The sequence below is a fragment of the Nicotiana sylvestris genome, chromosome 8 (genome assembly GCF_000393655.2).
Source record: "Nicotiana sylvestris chromosome 8, ASM39365v2, whole genome shotgun sequence".
NCBI classification, from domain to species: domain Eukaryota; kingdom Viridiplantae; phylum Streptophyta; class Magnoliopsida; order Solanales; family Solanaceae; genus Nicotiana; species Nicotiana sylvestris.
Window position 1 is genome coordinate 173,219,816 of NC_091064.1, and position 12,074 is coordinate 173,231,889.

The window sequence follows — 12,074 nt, forward strand, 5'->3', positions numbered from 1 at the left end:
AATCCTTTAGAAATCGGGGTGTGCCATTTAGTCAAATTTTCCATGGCCCTCGCAAACTTGAAAGTGCGTAGTTGTTTTGGGCACGCTATTTTAAAAATTTACCTTCCTAAACTCGGGTGCGCATTTATGTGACCCAAATCCAAATCTCAACAACGTTAGATAAAATGTGTTGCGGACTGCGGGTGCATTTATGTGACGTGGTTCAAGACGTATTTTAAATGACATTGCAATCTTCCTTAAAATGAATAAAAGCGGTTTAGGCTAAAACATGTATAAAAATCAGATAATAGGCCAATTATAATAGTTGAGCGACCATGCTAGAACCACGAAACTCGGGAATGCCTAACACTTTCTCCCGGGTTAATAGAATTCCTTACCCGGATTTTTGGTTCGCGGACTGTTAAACAGAGTCAAGCTTTTCCTCGATTCGGGATTCAACCGGTGACTTCGGACACCATAAATCTCCCAGGTGGCGAATCTGAATCTTTTAACAATAAATCATGTTTCGATTGTCCTTTAATTGGAAAAACTCCTTTACTACCCTTTCCGGGAGTGTAGTGTAAAAAGGAGGTGTGACACTCCTCAATCCTACGAGCAATCTCAATCACTAGCTGATACTCAATACCCATCTCCACCTCTTGGGACATGCCCGCTCGAATAGTGGGGTGTAACCCTGCAACGAATCTCTGCACTCTCTCTGCATCTGTAGGAAGTATCATCAGTGAATGGCGAGACAAGTCAGAGAACCTCGCCTTATAATCAGTCACTGACATCTGACCCTACTCAAATACTCAAACTGATACCGCAGCTCTTCCCTCTCAGAGGGTGGAAAGTATCGATCAAAGAATAACTGTGTGAATTGCCCCCAAATGAGGGGAGGAGAACCTGCTGGCCTGCCAAGAACATAGGACTGCCACCATCTACGGGCCCTGGCCTCCAGCTGAAAAATAGTGAAGTCAACTCCATATGACTCCAATATTCTCATGTTGTGCAGTTTGTCCCTGCATTTGTCGATGAAGTCCTAGGCATCCTCATGTCGCTCACCCCCGAAGATATGAGGGTGAAGTTTAGTCCATCTATCTAATAACTTCTGCGGATCGCCATCCGCAGCTAGTCTGAGCTGGGGCACCACTGCAACAACTGGCTGGACCCCATCTACGGGTAGTGCACCCAAAATTTGATACATTGCGACTGCATGACCAGGGGCCTGAGCAGTAGGGGTCTGTACTCCCCCTCCCGCTTGTGAGGTAGTTGGGTCTATTGGAAACAAACCAGCCTGAGTCATAGAATCCATGAACCGCAGCATACGACCCATGACCTCCTAAAATCCCGATGTTGTCATAAAGTCTGTCGGGGTAGGCTCAGCTGCGGGCACCTCGCCCTACTCCTTAATGATAGGATCTCCCGCGGGATTTGCTGGTGGTACTACTGGGATAATCTGGGACGCCCTCGTCCCTACCATGGGTCGGTGCCCTCCCCCGGCCTCTGCCTCGACCTCTAGCAATGAGGGGAGCAGCTCCGCCCGGGTTTGGAACATCTGTCGTGCATGTCCTCACCATCTGTGAGAGAATAGAAGGGGGAAATTTAGTATACCAATCACTACACGATAGGAAATGAATAAACAGTAGTCTTTCCTAATACCTTATAGCCTCTCAAAGATAAATATAGACCTCTCTGTACTGATCTACAAGACTCTATTAGGTTTTCCCATGATTATGAGACCTACGCGAACCTAGTGCTCTGATACCATGTTGTCACGACCCATTTCCATAATAGGTCATGATGGCGCCCGACACCATTTTCAGGCAAGCCAACGCGGAATTATAATCAAGTTCTCATTTTACTTTTACCAAAAATAAGTGTAACATATTCTCAGATTTAAAGTTAAGACCAGAAGCGATCCATAATGTATCCAAAATGATCATACAACCCAAAAATAAATAAATGTCTACTAACGTATGTGCCAAGACCTGGTTTCACAAGTTGTGGGCAACTAGTAGAATATACAAATGATTCATACTATCCTACTGTCCGAAACGGAATAGACAACAAAGAAAATACATAAGAAAAACTTTTTCAGGCTGCTGAACGGCATGGAAGGGAAGCAGCTCACCGTAGAAGTCTCGGGTCCGATCAAGGATGTGCACCAAACTGATAGCCAGATACACCTGCCTCAGATCCTGTACAATTAAGTACAAAAGTGTAGTATGAGTACATAAACAATATGTACCCAGTAAGTATCCCGTCTAATCTCAAAGAAGCAGAGACGAGAGGTCGACTCGATACTTACTAGGGTCAAATAATACGAGAAGATGTTATAATAAGAAGGAATGGCACAAGTTATTAGTATTAATAAGCATGGAATAACAATACTTTTTCCAAATATTATCATGGGCATTTGTCTATATATTAAGCGGATATGAAGTCCAGTCCATAGAGAAAATGCTACGCAAAACATGCGCAAGTAACACCGAGGGACGTATGACCCGATCAAACATAAAAGTAAATTATACACTGCCGAGGGTCGAACGGCTCGAACCATAGATGAATCAATTACCCCACTCGCGAATCACACGTGTGACGCGGTCAAACATAAATAAAATCATCACAAGAAGACGATAATATACATCTGAGGAGTAGTTATTCACAAGAAATATCCAAATTCTCTTTTAAGGACCAAATAGGATAAGGTTCCCTCACTAGTTGCATTTACCTTAATCAAATAAATTATAGGAATCCGAATTTAACATCAAGTTACAAGAATATCACGTAGAGCATGCTTTTGGGTCCTAAACTAACCGGACTTAACATAATAGTCGCTACTCACAGACTCTCATCACCTAGTGCGTACGTAGCCCTTGCATATAATGGCAATTAATTCAATTATTACACCTATGGGGACAATTCCCTCTTACAAGGTTAGAAAGGAGACTCACCTTGCTCCAAAGTGCACTTCCAAATACCAAGAACAAGTCCAAGCCCTCAATTCAGAGACGAACAATCCCAAACTAGTTAAATGAAGTAAGAACTAGTTAATATAGACTCACAAGATCGAATTCTAGCAATTTAAGCAATTTTCCAACCATTAACACAAGTTTCCCTAAATTCCGACCCCCGGCCCACGTGCCCGGATTCCGAGATTTTTCAAAGGAAGTTGTTCTCTACAACCTAAGGATTAACAATATATGATTTCTAATTTATTCCAATTTCGTGGTTAAATCTAAGTTTCATTAAAACCCTAGGTTTTTGCTCTAACCCCATGATTTCACCTTAATGCTAGTGTTTAATCGACCTAAGACAATGATATTAAACTAGAAATAGGTAGCACACACTTACCTCAAGATGCTTAGTGAAGTCTTTCTCTCAAAAGCTCCCAAATCGTCCAATGGAGGAGTGAAAATGTGATAGAAATGACTTACAACCCGCATTAAATGAACCTCACTTCCCAGCGATTTTAACATCTGCGGTCAGGGGACCGCAGAGATGGGACGCACCTGTGAAAATGGGCCAAAGAGCTGGGACCGCATCTGCGGTCTCCAGGCCTCATCTGCGAAGCTGCTTCTGCGTCTAGGGAGCCGCATTTGCGGTTCCTGGACAGGCTTGTCCTAGGCCGCTTCTACGATGGCACAACCGCATCTGCGGTCTCCCACCTGCGGTCCACCAACCGCAGGTGCGGTTATAACAGAAGCAGCAAGCTTCAGCTCTTTCTAAAAATTTCCACTTCACTCGAGCCTCGTCTGATTGACGCTCAGGGCTCCCAGGCCCCGCCCGAACATATCGACAAGTCTGAAATCACGAGACGGACCTACTCGAAACTTCAGAACACCCGAAAAAACGCTAAATCTAGGAATCACCCCCTAAAACTAAATGAATCAAACTTATGAATTTCAAGTTCTTAATTTTCCTCTAACGGGCCAAAACGCCCTTAAACTACTCGGATTGACACCAAATATTACAGGCAAGTCTTATATGATATTTTGGACTTGTACCAAGCTTCGTAACCAACATACAATCCCGATACCCATGAAATCAATCATTATTTAGTTTCTTCAAATCCTTAAAACTTCAAATTAACAATTTCTAATAAAAATTCATTACTCGGGCTAGGGACCTCGGAATTCGATTCCGGACATATGCCCAGGTCCCATATTTTTCCATGGACCCTATGGACCGTCAAATCATGAATCCCGGTCGTTTGCTCAAAATATTGACCAAAGTCAAACTTAGTCTTTTAAGAGAATCCTAAGGAATCAAATGGGCATATTTCACTCAAAACTCTTCCAATTCCCGAACCAACCATCCCCGCAAGTCGTAAATTAGTTAAAGCAAGCACGGAAAGTTTTATATAGGGGAACGGGGTTCTAAAAGCAAAACAACCAGGCGGGTTGTTACATATTAGAACTTGGCTTTCTTTTAAACATCGTTGTCGTTCATGTCTCGAGGTTCTCTAAATTTGAAAATACATCATCCTTTTTCTTTGAATATAATATTGTTCATCACATTTGTAGCTTTGCGGTAGGAAGTACATATCTCAATGTGAGAACGTCAAAAATATAAGCCATTTGATTTCATGGGAATTAAACTTTAAAATCTAATACATATCCAATATTTTCAATTAAGCACCATCATAATCGTCCCAGACAATATTTTAAAACCAACTTTATATTGTACCACATTGTTAATTCTTGATTTGCGTATTCTGACCAAAAAATATCTTGGTGTCGAAATTACAAACCGTTTAATTTCCTAAAAACTAGACGTTAAATCTAGAACATATCCAAAAATCTTAATCAAACAACTTCCGGATCGTCCCAGATAATATTTTGAAATCGACTTAATATTGCAACACACTTTCAATTCCAGATTTGCACAGTCTCACCAAAAAATTCATATCTTTGTGTAGAAACGTTGAAATTACGAAGCATTTTATTTTTTGAAAACTAGACCCCAAAATCAAGAACATATAAAAAATTCTCACTCAAACAACTTTAGAATCGCCCCAGATAATATTTTGAAATCAACTTTAGACTCCTGCACGTTAATAGTTTCATATAACATAGTTTCGCTAAAAAATCATATCTTAGAGTAGGAACGTCGAAATCATGAACCGTTTGATTTTTCGGAAACCAAACTTCAAAATATAAACCATATCCAAAATTCAAAATTTAATACATTAAGGATAGTTTCATATAATATTTTAAAATCCACATAAATTTTGATATGCTGACGATTTCAGACTTGCACGACTTCACCAAAGCTTTTGTATCTTGCTGTAGGAATGTCAAAATCACAAACTGTTTGATTTCTTGAAAACTAAACTTAAAAAACTAAAATATATCCAAAATTTAAAATTTAATTCCCCAATTGTTGTCGGAGTGAAATTTGATCTTTCGAGGTTTTAAACCTAGCAGACTCTTTTTTTGTGGGTCGTACATAGCTTAGACTCATGCGGGCCAGGAGTGTAGGAACATGCAGTTTAGGCTCATGCGTCAAGGAGCGTTGCAACTTCAAGGATAATACTTCTTCAAAAAATTGCCATTGAGAGGGACAATTCTTATGTCATCTACATCAACCAGCTTGTAAGCCCCACATGAGTAAGCTTCTTGAACGACATATGGTCCATCCCATTTTGAAGTTAACTTCCCTACAGGTTTATGAGAAGTAATAATGGGTCTTCCTATGGCAAGGACTAGATCTCCTGCTTGAAAGTATCTCAGGCGAACTCTCTTATTGAAGGCGCGAGCAATAGAGCTTGATAACATTCAAGACTTTGTTGAGCTTCCAACCTCTTCTCATCAAGAGCCTCCAACTCTGCTAATCGAAGTCGAACATTTTCTTCATTAGTGATCCCTTCTTGAATAGCTAATCATAATGAAGGTGGTAAGATGGCTTCGACTCCATAAACGAGTGCATAAGGGGTCGCTTGTGCTGGAGTATAGTGAGTTGTCCTATATGCCCACAGAGCTTCTTCCATGCGGTCATTCCATTCTCGTTTGTATTTCAAGACAACTTTATTTAATAAGTTGCATAGAGTCTTGTTGAATGTCTTGGCTAGACCTTTGGCGGCAGCATTGTACATAGAAGAGTTACACTGCTTGAAGCCAAAGAGTTCAAAAATCTTGTTCATCAACCTATTGTCGAACGGCTTTCCATTATCTATTATTATGTAACGAGGAATGCCAAAGTGATAGATAATGTTTACTCGAATGAAACTTGCAACATTTTCCTTCTTTACTTCCTTAAGAGTAACAGCTTCAGCCCATTTTGAGAAGTAGTCAATTGTAGCTAAGATGTATAGGTTCCCACTAGAGGACTTTGGCAGTTGTCCAACAACATCCAATCCCTAAGTGTCAAACAGATAGGAGATAATAGGAGGGTGCAACACTTCAGGAGTTTGATGAATAAAATTCGCATAGAATTGACAAGCCTTGCATCTTCGAGCGTAGTCCAAGTAATCTTTTACCATCGTTGGCCAATAATATCCCATCTTTTTTATATTGAAGTGGAGCTTTTGTCCAGAATGGTGTGACCCACATACCCAGAATGTGCCTCTTGCAAAGCTTGAGTGTTTCTTCTTCCCCTAAGCATCACAAAAGTACTCCCTTTAATGACCTTCTAAATAGAGTATCTTTGTAGCAAAGAAAGCGAGGTGCACAACAACGGATATTAGTCGTTCTCCTCGGATTTTTTTGAAGTATCCCATAGCTTAAGTAGTCGATAATGGATTGTCGCCGTTCTTCTTTCTCAGGTTCAGAAATAGCGACAAGATGCTTGAGTTCATTTTCTTCACCTTCAGTCTCATTTGGCGGCGATACTACCCGTTTTTGGCAGACAGTAACTTGCACTTGATCAGGCAGGGTTAACAATGAAGTTAGGGCAGCTAAAGCATCAGCCTTCTTATTTTCTTTCCTTGGCACATGTTGAATAGTCACGTCACAGACTGATCACTGCCAACTCGAAGCTACACTAAGGTAGAAATAGCGGGTCGCAATAACTTTTACCCGATATGAGGGTTGGGATCAATTTCCTCAGGGAGCTAGTAGTGGAGTTGGATTGTCTGTCTAGCCTAGAGATGTGTTTGTACTCCTAATGTCACTTCAAACATTTTTGGGTTTTCGAATTATAACTATTTTTATAAAACTATTGATTAACACTAAATTATGCTACGAGAATATTGCTAAGTTGTATCTAATGGGAAGAAGGGCACTAGGGTCGTGACACTACCTAGGTGGCTAATTGACGGGTAGATGTTACTAAGGTTCGATTGACATAATTGGGGCTTATGCTATAGCCGTTGCACAATTTTACCCACTCTCACACCTCTCGGTAGAGAGAGTGATTTTTTCCAATTGACTCTCTCAAGACCAAATGGGTAGACATATTAGACCAAGCAACTAGGGTTCAAGTAGGGTAATTACTCTCTCGAGGTTTAACCCGTTAATTGGGACTATCATTTCTCATGAGTCCATCCCAATTCCTTGTTGGGTCAATTTTGGGGTCATAGACTCTCTTTCTCAAGAAGATTTAAACCCACAAAGCTTGAATCAGTGTTTGCAACCACCAATTCTAGATTAAAACATAAAATCAACCCAAATAGCAAACACCCATAGTCAATCTAGCACTAGATAGCAACACCCATCAATTACCCACACTAGGGTTGAGCTACAACTCTAGCTAATGGGTTTAGCTACTCATGCTAGATAAAGAAATTGAAGAAATAGATGAAGAACTAAACATATTAATTAATTGCTAAAATTAAACTACAAGAATTTATCGTCAATGTAAAGCAAAAGTGCCAAAATGGCTACAAATATCGTTCTCAGGAGCACATCTCACATCTGAATACAAAAGATGACCAAAAAATGGTAAAATATTCTATTTATACTAGGCTGGGAAAACTGGACAAAAATACCCTTGCGGGATCAGTGCGGGCCGCACTAAATAGACCGCGGCCGCACTGGACTCTTTGACTTTGACTTTTGCTTCTCTGAACTTGGACTCCGCGGACCGTGTTGAATGGACCGCGGCCGGGGAGGGAGCTGGCGTGGTCCACATTATCACGACCGCGGACCGCATGGCATTGGCTTTGCAAACTTTCATCTCTTTGAATCTCATGACCCTAGACCACACAAAAGAGTAGTGCGGCCGCGGAGCCTTCACCGCGGACTGCGAGATGTGTACCGCAGCTGCGTTGCCTCTATCCTGGTTTACCAACTCTCTGAACCACCTAGTGCGGCCGCATTCAACTTTGCGCGGTCCGCACTAGGCCTTCTTTCCTTAGATTTCTTGGTCTTTTATACTTGAGCAAGTTTCACTCCTTTTTGAGCCGATCTTTGATATTTCGTTACTTTATCAATCAAACCTGCAATCAAGCACAACTTGTGAGACTTTTAGGACTATTTTGTAACAATATATGATCATAACATAGGCAAGCAGGGGCATAAAACATTTTAAAATCCTAACTTATCAACTCCCCCAAACTTAAACCTTTGCTTGTCCCCAAGCAAACAAAATAAGACCCACCCCTTAAAGAAAAATCCAAGTAATTCCAGCTATCCTAAAGTAACCTCAACAAGCATCAATTGGGGCTAACAATTTCCCTCAATAAGAATGGATCATTAACAAAATTTAAACTTTGAAAAATTATGGATCAAGTGTGACACAAGAGCATCAAGAATTGACTCATTACATCAAAGAACTCTCTCAATTACTTTGGTCGTTGTGGAACCCAAACTCACACATCCTCAACTCTCCCTAAGAAAACCTCACCTTTTAGAGTATAAGCACACAAACCAAGGTTAATAAGAATTCACTCGTCTCTCTCAAGGAAAGGTCACAAGTCCGGCTCTAAGTACCATATGCTTGACCCTCATGTAAGTATCCACTAATGCGAGCGTCATCCAACTCAAGATCATATAGGGCTTTTGTGGAGTCAATGTGAAGGCTTTTGGTTCAGGGTAGGAAAAGTTGTTGGTCTATATGGGTTCCATCTTCCCTTAAGCACTTCTTTTGATTCATTTTGGCACAATTCTCTTTGACTCTTTGAGTATTTCACTTCTTTTCAAGGGGTTAGAGAGACAAGTATGCCAGCACCGGTTCCCCCGCGATGTGCAGCTACTTCATATCGATAGCCATTTCAAGACCAAGTATTAATGCTTGATACTCAGCATCATTGTTGGAACAGAGTTGTGTCAAAGTGAAGGAGTAGGGCAGAACTTCTCCTTGAGAAGTGAAAAATACTATGCCAACACCGGTTCCTCCGTGATGTGCAGCACCATCAAAGTACATCTTCCATAGAGGTTGAAATTCAACAACCATTGCGTCCTCATTGGGTAGTTCGTCAATTAGCTCCCAATCATCATGTATAGGGTGATTTTCCAAGAAGTCCGCTAACGCTTGTCATTTTATAGCCTTTTAAGGGATGTACACAATTTCAAATTGTTTAAACTGGAGGTACCACCTTGCTATTCGATCACTAGGGACAAGTTTTGACATTACAAACTTGATGGGATTTGCCCTAGAAACAAGGTGAATGACATTAGCTTGAAAGTAGTGCTTCAACCTTTGAATTGAGAAGACTAGGGCCAAACATAACTTTTCGATTAGCGAATAATTTAGCTCATTTGGTGTCATCATCCTGCTCAGGTAGTAAAAGGAGTTTTATTTCCCCTCACTATTTCTTGGGCCAACAGTGCTCCAATAGAACTTTCTTGTGCCAAAATGTATAATATTAATGGCTTTCTAGGTATAGGGGCTGCCAAAATTAGAGGCTTCATCAAGTAATTTTTATTACTTTTAAAGGCATTGCTACAGCTTGGTCCTACTTGAAAGGAACGCCTTTCTTCATTAGGCGACTGAATGGTTGGCACCTCCTAGCTAGGTTTGAGATGAATCTCCTAATGTATGCTAGCTTTCCTTGTAGACTTTTTAATTCATGAATATCCCGAGGCTCATGCATTTTCAAAATTACATCTACTTTGGCTTGATCAATTTTTATCCCTCGATGCCGGACAATGAAACCAAGTAACTTTCCAGAAGTAACTCCAAAGGCACATTTCAATAGATATCCTAAGTTGGTACCTTTCTAGCAACTCAAACACCATTCTCAAGTCTTTCAAGTGGTCGCTCTTCTTTCTTGATTTTACCACCAAGTCGTCAACATAGCATTCGACCTTCTTGTGGAGAAGGTCATCAAAGATATTATGCATAGCTCTTTAGTAAGTAGCACCAGCGTTCTTCAAGCCAAAAGGCATTACCTTGTAGCAATAAATACCCTTTGGGGTACGAAATGCAGTAAGCTCTTCATCTTTTGGTGCCATGCGAATTTGGTTATAGCCCGACGAACCGTCAATGAAAGACATTGCCTTATAACTAGTAGTAGCATCGATCATCATCTCTGGAATAGGAGGCGAGAATTCATTTTTGGGACACGCATTGTTGAGATCCCTGAAGTCAACGCACACCCGAATTTGGCCATTCTTCTTCCTTACATGGACAATACTTGAGACCCATGTTGGGTATTTAACTTCACAAATAAAGCCAGCTTCAATGAATTTATTTAACTTCACTTTCAATCAATAGAACCAAGTCCGGCCTAAGGCCCCTTTAGGCTTGCTTAACAGGATGAGTGCCATTCTTGACTGCAAGGTGATGATTTGCTACTTTAGGGTCCAAGATAGGTAAATCTTTGTAACTCCAAGAAAAGACATCCTTGAACTCCTTGAGTAACTCTATATAAGTTCTTTCTTCATCCATTGTTGGTAAAGCACTCAGGTATAAGGGCCTTGGTTCTCCATCTGTGCCAAGATTAATTTTTTAAGGCATTGATTGTTGCCTTCACCCCTTATTCAAGTTCTGAGGGAGCATATTTTGCATCTTCATCTTCTTGAGGGTCCCCATCGTTGAAGGATATGTGATAACACGGTGAAACATCCTCCAATTTCTCGTCATCCTCCATTAAAGATGAAACAATGTGCTTGCCTTGTGCAGTAATATGATACGAAGAACCAACACTTTCTTCGTCTTCATCACGTTCTTTAGTGTAGACCATAGTGTATGGCTTCAACTTTAATACCTCATCACATGAAACTATGACTCTTGTTTGTCGTCTCATTCTAGAAAGAACCAGACTTTGGAAATCCTTAGAGATCTTTTGAATTTTGGGCAAAGCGGGTATTCTTGTATTTTCCTTTCTTTAATGGACCCAGTCTCTCAAACACAAAAGTCCTCATAGTTGATTTTCTAAGTCGATCAAAGACATAAGGCTTATTAGAAGTGGCAGATTCATCTTCTACAATGATATAATTGTTGCTCGCCCTTTTTATGGAGATGCGCACTGGTGACGGTTATTTGTATCCCAAACCTTCATGTGGTTGCCTCGTCGCAGCTTCTGATAGGAGCTTCCCTAACTTTGATTGCTCATTGGAATTGTATCCAGCTTTTGCAAATAACCTGTAAGCGTTATGATCAAAACCTTTATCTATTCGCATTGTAGGGAGTGCCACATTCTGCAAACGATTTTGGGACACAAACCCTACAAGTGGCTTTGAAGAGAACTTTATTACTTCAATTCGTTTTACCTGAAGATTTAACTCCTTTAGCATGTTAGTTTGGAGATTAGATGGTTTACCTTCATCTTTCATCCTTTTAGAGACATATTGGAGCGCAAGAGTTACTTTCTTGCCATAAGACGCAATATCTCCACTATAAAATTTACTCGAGTTAGGTTGTACCTCCTTAGTAACAACTTTGGCTCTACCAGTAGTCACCTCAGCTCTTTTAGTTGTGGGCTCTTCATTCTTGATTTTCATGACATCGTCAGCTTTTAGCTCCTTCACAATGTGGTTCTTCAAGTAGAACTTTGCATCGGCGACATGTGACTCAACCTTGGTGAATGTCTCATCATCAGCAACTATCTTCTTCTCGACATCACCCTCGTAGTATTTTAAACATTAATGGTCGGTAGATGGAACTACTTTATTCTCATGTATCCAAGGCCTTCCAAGCGAGACGTTGTATGAAGTCTTTGCATTGATCACATGCAACCATGCACTTTATTGCATATCTTCAATGGT